This window comes from Eleginops maclovinus, chromosome 5 (assembly GCF_036324505.1).
Source record: "Eleginops maclovinus isolate JMC-PN-2008 ecotype Puerto Natales chromosome 5, JC_Emac_rtc_rv5, whole genome shotgun sequence".
NCBI lineage: Eukaryota > Metazoa > Chordata > Actinopteri > Perciformes > Eleginopidae > Eleginops > Eleginops maclovinus.
This window is the reverse complement of record NC_086353.1, coordinates 22,530,085-22,547,524: the sequence shown is the minus strand read 5'-3', so window position 1 is coordinate 22,547,524 and position 17,440 is coordinate 22,530,085.

The following is a 17,440-nucleotide window of genomic DNA, read 5'->3' as shown; positions in this document are numbered from 1 at the left end:
GTCTCTTAGTTTAAATCAGCCAGGATGCTGTTTTTTTTACTCTTCTTCATACAACTGGGACCTGTGTTTAAAAAGGGGGACAAATGCCAAAGTTAGGTCTGAAACAAGCAGCTGAACATCAATATCAATGTGACACTGTCAAATAGCTTCATTCATGGCCCACTTAATATTCCTGTCGGGCATCTGCAAGCTCCATTTGATGCAGATAGCATTTTGAATGGCTCAGTGGGAAAATGCAATGTCAATGAATTACACCGCATTATCTTAGCCACCTAGCTTTGTCATTCTCTTGATCGGGCCGTCGCCTGTATATGCCTGGATAACTCTGGATGTGTGCCAGCATGTCCTGTTGATGTAGCCGACTTTATCCCCTTTGCCAGTGAGCTGTGACTAATATGAAAACACATCTGACATCTGGCTCACTCAATCTGCTGGTTTTAAATAGATGTCGGCTCGGTAAAGCATTCATTCGCTCTTTGCTTTAACGGGGGGGGGGACATCTGCCTGAGTGATGTCTGACAAAGGTGTTAGAAAGTTTTTCAGATGGCGATGTTTGCCCTAAAGGTAAGTTCATATAGATGTAGTTTTCCGGGGGGAATGTCTGTTTAAAGATAATAATCTTTATTTTCTCGGTAGAGCAGCTGCCTGTTTTTTACCTTTTTGTTAAATCGGCATATTGTTGTCGCACTCGGAACTCCTGGTTTGGTCAGGTCACCTGGGTTAGGTTTATTTCTGCTGAAAACACATCTTACACCAGTAATTGCCAACCTTTTTTGGCCTGTGACCCCTTTCAAAAACTTCTGACCCCTGGCTATAGGTTATGGCCTCATCATGGACATGAGTTATGAGCAGTTTAACCAAAAGGTGTCTTTGTTTTGTCACCCTGAGATTGTTTTACTATAAGGATTATGGGTCTTTAAGCCGTATACAGTAGGTGTTTAGAGTTTCGACTGAAAACCCCAAAATGCTCAACCCGTTTTTATTCCCAATCACCTTAAACCAAACTGGATGGCACCATGTGTCATAATATGGCACTCCACTGCGATCGCAGTTTTAAAATACATGGTTAAAATTGCGAATTCAAACAGAACTGCTTGGTTAGTTTTCAATTGGCATCATAATGCTATAATTCATGATCTGTTTGGTATATTGAGCAAAAGACATGTTTTTTATACATCTGAGACCTATAATATATTGTTGGAATACAGTGACCTTTAAGTTCGTCTTCGCTACACAAGTGCCTTTTAGCTCATGATTTCCCGGCCCACAGCTTTAATGTGTTGGCTCATGCTCGCTGCACTCATAGCATCTTTTTTTGGCGTCAACTTGCAGCTGTTCGCACTTCAAATGAACGCTAATGCTGCTCTCTATCTGGCTGTTTGCAAATAGCAAAGTGTTTGCTAACAAATACTTCACAACAACTTCATTTGGTGATAAAAGGTCTGTTGTGTACAGTTTGTTAGGAAAAGACTTTGCTGCTCTTTAACTTTCTGGATACTTGAAACTTCAGTCTTACCCTTTACCATCAGCACCTTTCTTGCAGTTCAATCTGGAGCTCAGACAACTAACAGGAACACTGTTTAATAAAATAGGATGTCTTCAAGGCAAGGCGATGGCCTGATGCATGTTCACTGTGCTGTAAAAGAATCCTTGCTCTTAGTGTCTAATTACTTCTCCCACAATACATCCGCCTCTTTCCTCCTCTTTCTTCTTTCACTGACCTCAGGAAAAACAATGAAAAACTCAGCTGCTCACTATCCTTCTGTTCCACTAATTCATCAAATGCCTCACATTTACCTCGTCCTCAGGCTCCCTGACATTAGAGGAACCTTGTTTTTGTTCTTGCAGTTATTTACACTGAATATTCACTCTGTGTGGAAGTGCCATTATTCAAAATAATGTTGAACTATTAGTTTTTTCTTTGTATTATCAACTGCTTCAATACCAGCTAGAGCAAATCCTGGTGTTCGTGCTAAAAAGAGCACTCTTATCAAATTAAGTATTAGAGGTTAAACTCAGGTAACTTCAATATATCGGTGTCATGTATCTATAAGCCATCACATATAAATAATTAATAGATCATTAACGCGTCATTGTACATCGTTGGGCTCAGGTTACGCCTCCAAAGGCATCCTGCAGTGTTGGCTAAGGACAAAGCAGCAGCCTGTGTCAACATTTTACAAATTCATGCTTCAGTCTGCATAAGCAGCTGTGGTTCATTTGAGCACTCTTCCAGAGAGCTAAGTACTGTGTAAGATGCCTCATGACGTTGGCTTTCCAAGGTTTTCATGTTTCAGAAATGTATAACTTTCTATAATACTTACAGCTAAATCACCCAGGTGCTCACTGGTAGACCCAGGGAGGGACAAAAACACAGTACCCTCTTGGATACCCCTAAAACATGATAAAGGTTCAGTGGAGAAAACATGACTAAGTGCACTCTTTGGTACCTTTCCAGTGGAGAAAATGTGATGAACCGCGCCCTGGTGTGCCCTTCCAGTGGAGAAAACATGGTGAAGTTCCCTAGTGTGCCCTTCCAGTGGAGAAAACGTAATAAAGTGTCCTCTCTGGTGCTCTTGCAATGAAGAATCTCCTATTGGAGAAAAAGGTTTTGTGCCCTTTCAGTGTAAAGAACATTAGCACTAAAGTGCCCTTTCCGTGAAGAAAATACTACAACTTTCCTTCTCAGATGCCCTCTGTTGAGAAAATGTCCCAGATGGATGCCGTCAAGGGAAAACCTGACGCAGTGCCATATATTGTTTCTCCCCTTGTCCCTCTGCACATGTTGTGACTCGACTTTGAGTTTGCCTGTTATTCAAACAGTTACCATCTTCTAAAATGTACTTTGTCCAGTAGTCATTTTAAGTAGAAGTGATTCTGAATATTGGGTATTATTTTCAGAAAGTGGACCTAGTGACCTTAGATTGCTCTGTGTTTTGTAAAATCTTTCCTGAATATGTATGCTAACCTTTATTTCATGTTCTCATATCGCCCATTAGGCCTTGTTAAGCAGCCACATTTTGTAACCAAGGTTGGTTTGTTCTTTACTTGGGTGATCTGAGGCCAAGTACTGGGGCAAACGAGAATCATCAAAAACCCTTATTAGGAAGGAAAAGTACAAAAAGACCTCAGCTCTCTGACTATTGCTCTGTGTATTTTTAGCTACAACAATTGCTGATTTATAGCGATATGCATGCAACAAAAATATAAATCTATTACATAATTAGAAGCGCTTTTAGATTTAAATGCTAGCACAGATAAATTGAATAAACATTGAATACATTTCAGACCCCTTTGGTGAATTGAGGGATTTCACATGGATGTGAAAATAGTTTATTTCATGGGAAGCATCTTTAGTTTAAATGCAAGACAGAGGAGCAAATACCACTGCAATCTTTTAACACATTTCTTTCTAAGTCTCCACATTGAGTATGTCCTTCTTAAAAAAGGCAGGTGTAACTTAATAGCAACACTAGTAGTGATATCAGTATTTAGACTACTTAATTAACTTGAAATTACTGCTAGTCAAATGATAAATGCATTTAATGGCCTGCATACAGAAAATGTACAGATATGAGTTTACTTAACAGCATGGACGTCACATAGTCTCTTTTTCACTTTAAATGCAATAAGGTGACTTTTTTGCTGAATCAGAATCAGAAACCTTTTATTCTTCCCACAGAGGGGACATTTTCATTTGTTACAGCAAAAAGAGCCAAAGACTGCTTAATGTTACACCAAAGATACAAACATATATACAACAATCACACAAATGTCCAGATGACACGAAAAAAATAGGCCTCAGATACCGTTCTGAGGTATAGCAGCCAGGTAAATATTGCACAGTTATTAACTGTATATACGTTGACACATACACGGACACATTGTCCAGCAGGGAGGACAGCATGGCTGCTATTCTCCTGTCTCCCACCACCTCCACAGTGTCCAGAGTACTCCCCAGGACAGAGCTGGCCTTCTTTATTAGTCTGTTCAGTCTCTTCCTGTCAGCAACCGTGATGCTGCTGCCCCAGCAGGCCACACCATAGAAGATGGCTGACGCAAGTCATAGAAGGTATGAAGGAGTGCCTCCTGCACCCCAAAAGACCTCAGTCTCCTCAGCAGAAAGAGTCTGCTCTGTCCGTTCTTGTAGAGAGCAGCAGAGTTGTCGGACCAGTCCAGTTTATTGTTCAGATGAACACCCAGGTATTTGTAAGATTTCACAATCTCTATGTCCACTCGCTGGATGTTTACTGGTGCTGGCGCCGCCTGAAATCCACCAGCAGCTCTTTTATTTACTTTCTCTAACAGTTTATTTGGCTGTTGCATGGCAGCAAGTTTGTATCCACTCTCAGCTGTTCTCATTGACTTGGAAATAATGATCATGGTTTTGTTATACCCTCGTCAAAACACAAATTATTTAAAGTGCTCATTAAAGGTTACAGCCAGTTAGCTTGGTTAGCTTAAGTTTAGCTTAACTACGACAAAAAGAAAGAGAAGGCAAAGCTAGCCTGGTTCTGTGTGGTTTATTATATACATAAATCCAGATCTGCAACAAAAACTAAACATGTTTCCATGGCCATTGACATATTCCATCACATTCCACTAATGCTGTTCAATAAAAGAAACCCTGCTATAATCTCCTTGAAAGTGGGAACACTGAACACGTTTAATATATTGTACTTTATTTTTTAAGGATTAAAAGATGAATGAACAAAACAAAAGTATTATAACCTAATGCCAACACCAATAATGGGGATAACACAAATATAGGGCAGGATTTAAAATGTATCCCAGGCAATGGCTACCATCTGACAGAAATAAAAGCGGGAGGAAGCACAAAAAAGGAAGAGGGGGAAGTGGGGATGGAGAGAAAGAAGCCAGCGTGCTGATCTTTCATCATAATCCTGTTACTGTTGAATTATTTAAGTATCTCCTTGCAGACATTAATTTCCTATCATCTACTTTGCCTCTAATTCACTGGGAGAATTAATGAGGATTGACATGGCCGCTCTTTCTTGTGCCGTGAAAGCCAACATGGAGCTGTTGATAAGCGGGACGTGGTGGCGGAACAATGGGCTGCTGGTTATAGCCTAATCGTTTATTTTACATTACATCCAGGCTTTCATTAGCCTCCTAAGTAAAAGAGGGAACGGAAATATATGAAATAATGCTAATCATCTTCAGTAATAAAGATTATCACATTTATGAAAGTAGCTACTACAGATAGGCTAGGTCATAATTTAAAAAATGACTTTAAAATGAATATACCGTCATCTTTAGTGCACATTATCTCTGAAAGGTCACCTCTATGCAGCGTTGTAGACATGTCGAGGACAAAGCCATGCAACTGATAGGCCATCTGTTTAAGAGATTGATAGCTCACCGCTGCTATCAATGGTACGCCCATGTGCCATATAGCATTCAGTAGATCTTCATTGTTTTGCTTCAAGGACGGCGGAGGTGTACGACACCATATAAAATGACATTTCTGAATAATAGAAATGCAGGAGAAAGAGTGGGAGAAATAAACAGAGGATAGTGAAAAATAATGCACCTCTGTCAACAGTGTGCTTGAAATACAACCGGCTGATTTGCGACGTCGCGCAGAACTCGTCGATTCAGGCTGTAAGGAGAGAAACATCGTCTGGGAAGAGTGGGGGTGCGGCTTCAAAGATCTGTCATGTTCCAGGACGACTTTAATGGCTGAGCGGGAGAGCGGCGCTGCTGTGACACCCACATCATAGACTCCCTGCGGACTTTTTATAAAAGATAAAAAACTGAGGGTGTCAATGTCTAGATGTAAAATGGTGAAGGGGGATTACCTTCATTTTTATTTCAAATGTTTTCGTGAATGGACAATCTCCCTTCCTATCTTTCTTCTGTTTCAACTTTTCTAAGAGCAGATGTCTTTTTACTGTGAAACTTGTTGGCACTTTAGTTGGGGACATATTCCTCCTCTTTACAAAGTAATTCAAATCCCTCAGAGGGAAAAATATACATCTGTGCGAGATATGAAGTCAACAATGCTCTTGGCACTTGTGGTAGCAATTTAATTGAAATGTCAGTCGAGAGACAGCGGCTCCAAATCTGCACAATCTGTGTTTCTGTCTATCTGGTGTCTTCCTTTTCTTTTTTTTCTGTCTTCACTTTCTCTGCTCTGAGTTACAACTTCATCTTTCAGCCATACAGCCGAGGACATGCATCAGGTGGCGCACTCGGGCGCACTCATTTGACCCATCGCCCCAACAATGGAGGCTGACCCTGAGCTGCTCCTTAAATTAATCATCTAACCTTCCTTCTCGCTGCCGGTTGCCCTCCCCTCCCTCTTCATCTTCCCGTCCGAGCTGACCTGAGGCGGCCGGGAGAAAAAAACACCCTCCGCTGCTTCCTCCTTCCTACGAGGGGTCGAAAGAGAGTCGCCCACCATTCAGCATGACTGCCAGTATAAATTTGACGGAAGTAAATACCCATCATCGTCTGGGGGCCACGATTAGACTTCCCACCCCCTCTTCAACTTAGTTCAACCTTATTACGCTCAGCTGGGGAGAGAATTGCAGGAGCGGAGAGAACCGTATTTAGAGTTAATTTCCTTTGGCAGGTGAGGACATCAGTTCCACCGTGCGCCCAGGCAGATGACTCACTGGAGGCAGGTTCAATCAACTAATTGTAAAGTTATAGGGCTTTGGGGGGGGCGTTGACCTCGAGGCGAAGGTTGAGAGACACAAAACGGACTGAACAGCTGAAGGTCCTCGCAGGTGTTCTTTTGCATGCTTCCAAATGTGCTAAATCACCCTTTAAGACATGTCTGCCCCTCTAAACATCTCATAAAGTGTGTGTGGACTTTTGGGAATTCACAACACACATACCACCATCTCGGTATGCATCAACAAATGCACGTATAAAGCGAGGCCCCACTTGGGCACATGTCCTTGCCTTTGCCTTGAGCTGTGGCCTTTATTGCTCAGGGAATTGGAGGGGGATGTAAATAAAGTTGTTGGCTGAAGTGGAATTACTTCACTGGCAAAAGCAAAAGGAGAGAAAGCCAGAACATTGAGAGGATAAAGAAGGAGGTGATAGTGACCAATCAACACTAACCCTGACAGATGCTGTGTGCTTCTCCTTATTTTTGCAAAGCTTATACCGTCTCCATTTCAAAAGTCTAAAGGTAAAAAAGCTAGCAAAGGTATAAAAAAGGCTAGAGCCAGACACTGACTTGGACAGGATATGAAACAAGATAAAGTGGGAGGAAGTGACGGAGCGGGTGAGGTGAGATGGATGGAGCGTACTTTAGGGAGCAGAGGGAGAGTGATGACAGGTCAGCTAAGCCCATGGGGCTTGTGTCAGTGAATAATCTTCACATTAGCGTTGACTCATTTAAATAATATGGATCGCTCAGCAGATACAATGTTGCTGCAGGAATATTAAACCCTCATCTGCCTTTAGACAAAGTTATCTTTGCAAACAAAACCCCACCTTGGCTTGATGTTCTGGGTGTTTAATAAACCAAATACAGTTGAATGCTATGATTAAAAGTAAAATATCTGCAAGACACTTTATTTGAACAATCTCGAGAGATGTTCTAAGACATATTTTTACTTGTATGTGAAGGACTCACTAATATTTGACCTTGAAATAGCATTTTGAAGTGAAACATTTCAACATTTCTTATGATTTATGTAAGCTTAGAGAAAAGTAATGCCCGCAAATTAAAGCCATTATCCTCTTGGTAATTATTGAGAAATTATCTTCGCTATCTCTTTGTGTGCATCTCCAGGAAAACTGTATTAGATTTCTTAAAGTACAATATCTTTACTGCTTATTACCATTTCCTACTGATTGTTATCAGAATACAACAAATCGAGCCCAATGGGGAAAGGGCTAACACCACATTGTAAACATAATCCAAAATTAAGTATCAAAAGTAAGAGTTTGGCCATATTATCATTATTTTCATTTGCTGCAGCACCTCTTTTCACCCTCCGTCTGATACCAGAGCCCTGCTTTGATGGGTGGCTTTGTTGTGATTGGTCGACCGCTTAGATCACGTAAAATGTGTTGGAATGTCAGCCAATAGAAATGTGAGTGTTACATAGTTATGGGGGTGTGTAGGAGAGAAACACCAGAGGGAAAATTGGGATTTCTGCCTTTGAAGACCATTTACATGCATAACAACCTATATAACAATACGGGAAAGGGGAAACCCAAAAAGCACAGGGCCTCTTTAACAGTTGTTTATATCGTATCACTGTATTTACTTGATATACGTTAATATGCATTTGACTTTAATGTTGTAGCTGGTAAAGGCGGGGCTAGTTTTAATTAATTGATATACTGCTGGGTAGCTCATCCTATAAAAAACATTATAATTTATGTATTGATTTTATAATTTGCAGTAATAATATAAATTGGAAATGTAACTCAAGCTGTCAAAATGCAATATTTACCCCACAAACCATAGTGCAGTAGAAGTAGAAAGTGTAATGGAAGTACTATTAGCACACGTGACCCCCCTTTCAGCACAAAAAAAACAGTCTAGAGTAAATTATGTCAAAGAAGTTAATTCAGTCTGATTATCAGGCTCTGATTAATACGTTTAAATTATTTACGTATCACTAGTCATGAAAATCACTAAATCAATGCGGCATTTGTTTTCAATCAGGTTACATTAATCCAAACAACATTACTCAGGTCGGCGGCACTGCCATGCAATTACAAACCGCTGCTCTGCTGCATGAAATGAGAAAACCTACATGGTCTTTTGAGCATGAAGCTGACCAGCACGATTGAATGCAGGAGGTCAAGGATGAGTTCATGTTCACACGGTCGCGGCTTTAAAGCAACGATAAACTGTAATGGTGTTTGGGACCCACAGTTTTAAATTGGCTATCTTGCGATGACCGCAACTCATTAACTTTGCTGATATTGGGATTTGCTAAACGTATACAAGTTGTCTCAGTTTCGGGTGGTTTTACACTGGCAGCTTTTTATTAAAATGTCTTAAAAGATATCACAAACTCATGTGACGGGCACTGGGAGCTAAATGTGCCTCGGGGAAGTCCTTTTGTTTACTGCGATGCCGATCGGACCTCGGTTTAGATGGAACATGTAATGCCTGTAAGCAGCTTGCAGCTCTGGCTTCTCTCTGACAGGATATCTGTCATAAAACGTGATAGTCTCTCATTCCTCACAGAGACACTCAAAGTCAACTTCCCCCCCACTCTTGCAGATTACACATTCGATCCACTTTGGATCTCTCTATTCGTCATGTGTGAATTGTTGTGCTGTTGACTGCGTTGTTATGACGCACTTGATAAACGCCGAAAGGGGCTTCAGCTAGAACCTCACGTTGGCATAAAAATAAGACAGCCAGCCGTGACTGAAACCCCACCTTGACTTTGATGGAGCAAACACCGCAATGGGCTCCGCTACAGAAAACGGGGCAGGTGAGAGTTTGAGGGATGAGTTAAGTCGGCATTATTCTCATCAGGCGCAATGACAGCTCCGGTGGATTGGATTTGTCTCCCTTTTACTTTTTTTTTTATTTTATTTTTTTTAACAGCCATAACTCATTCTGTTCGTGTAGCCACTGAGCCGCAGTATAGGAGTAAAGAAGTGTCGTTTCAGTGGGTTATTGAATTGTTTTGTGTGCTCTTATTTTAGTGCAAATGAATTCAGTTCATATTTGAGTGCAGGGCTTCTAGCTCAAGGTATCAAATGAAGTGTGTTACACAAGCAGCTCGGCCTTGGGAGAAGTGTGCGGCTTTCACTGAGCAATCCTTTGTGTCTGTGAGAAAGAGAGAGAGAGAGTTAATGGTCTCTGTGTTTCCACACACAGTATGTGCTGCACGTGCACAGACACACCGGTGTGCATTAGCGGGCAAGCAATAGGGATACCAACTTCTTTTCACAGAGGTAAGAGTATTGAAAGTTGTGTTGACATAGCAACCGTGAAGAAAGCTATAAATCACATTAATGGTCCCTCTCACCATTGCCTCCATCTTGATCAAATTCAGCTGCTGAAAAAATGACGGCTCCCTGCACAGAGTTCACAATAAGCCGTCAAAGAGTAAAAGGAAGTATAGAATGCGGTTGCTACTTCCTTGTGCAGATTCTTCTAATACCATAATCTCTCACGTTATAGATGCTGCCCATTTAAAGCACCAAATTGTGAAAAAGCTCTGCGGATTTTTTATGTTTGACAAATTTTGTACAAAGACATAATAATAACAACAACAACAACAACAACAACAATACATTGTATTTATTTATAACACAACTTTAAATTACAGATTGAAAGCCGTTTTGAAAAGAAAGATATAAAGTCTCCCATTGAGGCTCTGCTTATATGATTTACAGTATATGTCATCTATTGCTTTTTTAAAATATCACTTCAATAAAATAAATTCCAATTCAAGTCATCATTCCAGATGGAAGGGAACATTTACAGGTGCTCTTGTTGTTGCAGGTAATTGCTGCACCATTACTAACTGTTGAAGTTACCAGTCCATTAAATGACTGTTATCAGTTGTTATTACTGCCATAGTAGTTCTTTGTGCGGTACAAAATGGGCAAATTGTGCCAACCTCAAATTTGGTTCTGAATTAAGTAGGAAATAAGGATGTCTATGTAACTTAGAATAACTCAACATGCTGGATTTTGGTTTCAAACTTCTGGGTAAAAGAAGCTCCCTACACAGACGTTTTGCTCCTACACCTGACTAACGTCTTAGCCCCTTTCATAGCTACTATGGCCAGTGTAAATAGATGATTTGTGAACCTACTACTATGTTTAGTAGACCTCTTCAAAGACCTATCACTGAGTCGGACAATCACCGATAATGCCTATTTTTTTGTTTTTTTCTTATGCAATTATCTGGTACAATTCACAGATTTAAGCTAGAATTGTATAATTTAAGCCCTTAAAACCACAACAAAAAGAGAAAAAAGTGTAAAATGTTGTGAAGAGCTTGCTTTCACAACACTGTGCACAGCAAGCAAACATTTTCACATTACGTATCGTAATTTCTTACATTTTTATTCTTACAGTAAGTGCAACTTTAAAAAACACTTCACACAGGTAACAAAAAACATATTTTCCACCAACTAAAATAAGTCTAGTACCAATCCAAGCCCCTTACTGTCAATACTGCTCTGTAAATAAGAGGAAAGTTGTGAGTTTGTGGCAGTGCCGATGGCCTTTGAGTTTAGAGGCAGTGGGCTAAAATGAAATTGTCAATTTGAAGTCGGACAAAAAGACAAGAAGCATTTGTTCACCTCTACCCCATATTTCACAGCCTTCAGCCTTCACTTAGACAACAGCCGAGATACACATCTGCACAAAACACACCCTGCGTGCTGCTGCATTCACTGTAAAAATATCCGCCGCTGGATCTCTAAGTCGTTATACTGTGCAGATCCTTTAAAGGCAAAATGTCGTTAATCTTTAATATGATCTGTAAATACAGCAGTTATACTGTATTTTATCTATATATATTTTGACTGCAGTAAAAGCTGAATTCACCCTTAGGGATCAATATGTTTCATCACATCTCCCTCCTTTAACAACAAGGCAGCTGTAAAAATGTCTTCCACAGCCAACAAATAAAGAACCCTTTATATAAAATATTTTTAAATTTTCCAGTTTAATCAGCTGTGCCTGCATCATCAGTCAATAGGGTAAATATACATTATTTTAAAACACCTCATGAATTGTTAGGAGCCACAAATGATCAACTGGAAAAGCCTGCTGAAGGAGACAAACAGTCCTCCCATAAAGAGGAAACACTTTATTTAATATTTGTAGTTTGGTGTGCTGTATTACTCAGTTATCATTTCCACTCCGCAGGTAACTCTGTTTGACTAAACACAGTTAAAAGAGAAAAGCCTCTCCCACACTGGGATAAAGATCAGTAACTTTAAAGGCTCCTTTAGCCTTTGTTTTCACTGAGTCCCTGTTAAATCCTTACAACCCTGCATGTCAGGAACACACAGAGTCATGTTCCTTGATACCCCCCCAACAGAAAAAGGAGGGAAGTCGCACTGTGGCGTGACCAGGGTCGGAGGGCATGAATCAAGATCAACATCAAGAGAATTAAAAAGAATAAATACTAAGCTATCATAGAGGCCTGGGTGATTTATTCTACGCATTCACACCGCTGGCTGAACAACGGCCCCCGAGAAATCAATATGTAATTATAGACATCCTACCCAGGGCCGTTCCTCTCCCAGCATCCACCTCCCACCACCTGCCCCGCACCACCACCACCCTCAATACAAATGTCAGAACAGCACTGTGCGTGAAAAAAACAAGCACCAGAAATAAAAGGCTTCTTTGTGGTGAGCACGGCTTTGTGTTTTAGTGTGTTAATGATCTGATCTTTTTTTAAATGTTGGATTTAGTTCAACTTTATGCGGAGCCCCTTAATATAAAAAAATAAAAATACTCGAAAAATAACTTGATTATAATGACTTACTTTCTCAAAATATAAAATTGAGAAACTTAATCAATATATTGCCAAGCCATGAGATCATTATTTTGACAATCTCTGGGAAGGTTTCTCATTATTTTAAGATACAAAATGATTATTTGAGGAACGTTTTTCATTTTAATGACTTAAAAATATTTTTTGCAGAACTTTTTTTTCACATCACATTGGCAGAAATGGGCTTCCATAGCAGGACACAAAGTTCCTGATAAGTTTTGATTAGTCAGTTTGAAGCTGAGCTAACACGCAAACAGGCCTTCTCTATTTATACAGATCATTACATAGCTAGCCAGCTAGCTATAGCTAACATTTAGCTTCAAATTTAAGTTAACATCAAATTCTACAAATGCAAGGGAGACATTTACTCATTTGGTGACCCAACCAACCTTTAAAACCTACTTGCATTAAATCTGTACTCAAACTGATACATTTAATTAAATCAGATACATGTTTTGATATAGCATTCAGTACTTGACGTAGCATCCCATATTTCTGTCTTACTGTTAAATAATTTTGAGTAATCTTACTTGGGTATCTCGTTTTGACTTGATACAAAAATGTTTTCCGTTCTGATGCTATTTTGTTCTTTCGTGCCAGGCACAAATGGACTTTCACAGTTTTGGGATGTGGATCTGAAGAGTGAAAGCCAGACATCTTTAGATCATGAATACAATTCACAACGTTATATAAGAGAGAGTAGCTTTTGTGAGAACAGGAGCACATTTTACTTTAGTTGCCTTTGAGTGCTTGATGAGTCAACACTGCACCATCTGAGGAACATTTTTATGGAAGCAATTCATTCTCAGTGGTACATTCTTTTCAAAGGGAAACCACTGAAATGTGTGCATATATCTCCTACTGTGTAAATACAAGCCTGACAATATGTTAAGCATCTGATCAGGAAAAAAAGGAGTGAATAGGTGATGACAGCTTATATTTCTAGGGGGTTAAGAAAAGTTCACGCTCCATATTCCACCCCTCAGTGTCCGATGGAGTGCACAGCATTAGCTCAGGTGCTACAGTCATGGAGACGGGACCTCGGCGGGGGCTGTAGGCCCTGACACATTGATGAACGGCTGTACAGGTCTGAACTCTGCGCATCGCTCTGTGCTCACTCCAAGTTAAATCAATGGGGTAACCAGTCAATGCTTGCCCACACTCAAGCTATTGCCAAGCCCTTATCTGGCCCCGGCAGTTTAACACTGACCCCCGCACAGGTAGCAGGAGACACACTAATCCATCTCCTCTAGCCCAGACAGACTCATCTCATCTCATCCCAGCTATCCCCCCCCCCCACACCCCCCAACTCTCTATCTCTCCTAGCCTCACCCATTCACTTACTCAAACACTTCTCTCAGTTTCTCCCTTGATGTCCTGAACAGTTTCATCTTCCCTGTTGCCAGAGGTGGAAGAAATACAGAGATCCTTTACTCAAGTAAAAGTAGAAATACTATGATATTAAATACTTCATGACAAGTAAAAGTCCTGAATTGAAAATGTTACTTAGATAGAGCTAGAGAAGTATTATAAGAAAAATGTACCTAAAGTAAAAGTACTCGTCATGCACCTTGCAGGTTTTAAGGACTTTGTATACTGCAGGGTAGCTTGTGAATTTACTCCAGGTGAACTAAAGTCTGATTTAAGTGTTGATTATATTTCATATCATTAATCCAGATCTGCAAATCAATAAAGGTATTGAATATATGTAGAGGAGTAAATGTACAACATTTACCTCTGAAATGTAGTGTAGTAGAATTACAAAGTAGCAAAACATGGAAATACTCAAAAAAAGTACAAGTATCTCAAAATGATACTTAAGAACACTAGTAGTAATAAATATACCTAGTTACTTTACACCTCTGTTTAAAAGTAATATAGGAAGTATTTGTTATCACCGATACATGCAGTACATTTCATATAGCTTTAATGTTGTATTTTGTCAAAGTTGAGACCATTTAACTTCCTTTTTTAAATACTGGTTATTGGTAATACAGTACTGCATCATTGTCATATCATGTTTTTTTATTTGAATTAACATTTTACTGAATGTAGAGGTACAGTATAAGTATTATAAGGAATATGTCCCTGAAGTAAAATTACTCAACGTGCAGATCCATTTTTTACAGTATTATCAAAAAAAGTATAATCGTGTACAACCCAAAAATACATGTTATATCATTTAAATGTTGTGTGAAAGTTGAGCCAATGTAATGGGCTTTTTCAAACACTGGGTATTTGAAGTATTGCATTATTGTAATATCATAATTGTTTATATGTACAAAGTAACAAATCACTAAATTGTATTATTAGCTAAATGTATCAGAATGACAGGTATTAGTCATGCAGAATGGCTCTTTTTACAGTTTTATAAAATCCTGTTTTTTAGTTTCTATCACCAAAAAAATCCTGTTTCCTGAAAAAATTCCTGACAATTTAATGTTGTAGTTGGTTGAGCCAATTTAAGTTACTTTTTTAAATAGTAAAAGAAATACAGTACTGCATCATGAGACTATAATTTGAAAATAGTAAATAGTAGAGTAAAAGTATATGTAACATGAAATGGAAATACTCTAAATAATACTTATGTACAGTGGGGCAAAAAAGTATTTAGTCAGCCACCAATTGTGCAAGTTCTCCCATTTAAAAAGATGAGAGAGGCCTGTAATTTTTATCATAGGTACACCTCAACTATGAGAGACAGAATGGGGGAAACAATCCAGGAAATCACATGGTAGGATTTTTAATGAATTAATTGGTAAATTCCTCGGTAAAATAAGTATTTGGTCACCTACAAACAAGCAAGATTTCTGTCTCTCACAGACCTGTAACTTCTTCTTTAAGAGGCTCCTCTGTCCTCCACTCGTTACCTGTATTAATGGCACCTTTTTGAACTCGTTATCAGTATAAAAGACACCTGTCCACAACCTCAAACAGTCATACTCCAAACTCCACTATGGCCAAGACCAAAGAGCTGTCAAAGGAGACCAGAGACACAATTGTAGACCTGCACCAGGCTGGGAAAACTGAATCTGCAATAGGTAAGCAGCTTGGTGTGAAGAAATCAACTGTGGGAGCAATTATTAGAAAATGGAAGACATACAAGACCACTGCTAATCTCCCTCGATCTGGGGCTCCACGCAAGATCTCACCCCGTGGGGTCAAAATGATCACAAGAACGGTGAGCAACAATCCCAGAACCACACGGGGGGACCTAGTGAATGACCTGCAGAGAGCTGGGACCAAAGTAACAGAGGCTACCATCAGTAACACACTACGCCGCCAGGGACTTAAATCCTGCAGTTCCAGACGTGTCCCCCTGCTTAAGCCAGTACATGTCCAGGCCCGTCTGAAGTTTGCTAGAGGGCATTTGGATGATCCAGAAGAGGATTGGGAGAATGTCATATGGTCAGATGAAACCAAAATAGAACTTTTTGGTAAAAACTCAACTCGTCGTGTTTGGAGGAGAAAGAATGCAGAGTTGCATCCAAAGAACACCATACCTACTGTGAAGCATGGGGGTGGAAACATCATGCTTTGGGGCTGTTTTTCTGCAAAGGGACCAGGACGACTGATCCGTGGAAAGGAAAGAATGAATGGGGCCATGTATCGTGAGATTTTGAGTGAAAACCTCCTTCCATCAGCAAGGGCACTGAAGATGAAGCGTGGCTGGGTCTTTCAGCATGACAATGATCCCAAACACACCGCCAGGGCAACGAAGGAGTGGCTTCGTAAGAAGCATTTCAAGGTCCTGGAGTGGCCTAGCCAGTCTCCAGATCTCAACCCCATAGAAAATCTTTGGAGGGAGTTGAAAGTCCGTGTTGCCCAGCGACAGCCCCAAAACATCACTGCTTTAGAGGAGATCTGCATGGAGGAATGGGCCAAAATACCAGCAACAGTGTGTGGACACCTTGTGAAGACTTACAGAAAACGTTTGACCTCTGTCATTGCCAACAAAGGGTATATAACAAAGTATTGAGATGAACTTTTGTTATTGACCAAATACTTATTTTCCACAATCATTTGAAAATAAATTCATTAAAAATCCTACAATGTGATTTTCAGGATTTATTTTCTCATTTTGTCTCTTATAGTTGAGGTATACCTATGATAAAAATTACAGGCCTCTCTCATCTTTTTAAATGGGAGAACTTGCACAATTGGTGGCTGACTAAATACTTTTTTGCCCCACTGTATAATTATTGAGTACATTTGTTACATCCCGCCACTGCCTGTATCTATGTAATCATCCATTTCCAACTGCTGCAGTTTTTCTGCATCCTGATCCATCTCTAACCCCCCCCCCCCCCCTTCTCCCTAGCATCCTACCTTCCAAGCCTCGTCCAAATCTCCCCCTTCCTCCCTGCTCTCTCTGCAGGTGCCTCCTGGTCTGGCCATGGGAGACAGAGCTCTGGTCAAACTGACACACACACACACACACACACACACACACACACACACACACACACACACACACACACACACACACACATTATTACGCGTCAATATCTGCTCTCACTGAGGGCTGAAATGATTGGGAATCGGAGCTGTTTAGATTTGCCTCCCCCTCCATGCGCCTCGGGCCCCTGCGTTTGAAGAGCTTCAGTCGAGCAGCACAAGAATGTCTGAAAATATCTCAGTATCCATAACAGCCGTATGGAAGGGAAGACAGTCAATGCAACACACCTCTTAGATTATTGCAGAGGAACCAGTGTTGGGAGCAGATTGAGACTGCATGTATATCTTTTATCATAGGAACAAACAGCTCTTACCTGTTGTTACTGTTACTGTGGAAACAGTAAGCTGATGGTGTAAAGGCAAGACACGTGAACGACATCTTTATACTCAACTGTTTCTTAGGTGTGTCTGCGAAAGCAAACTACTGCCTACTAAAGGCCTATTGTAATTAATGTTAATATAGATATTTCTTTGGTGTAACGTTGATTTTAGTTTTCTTTC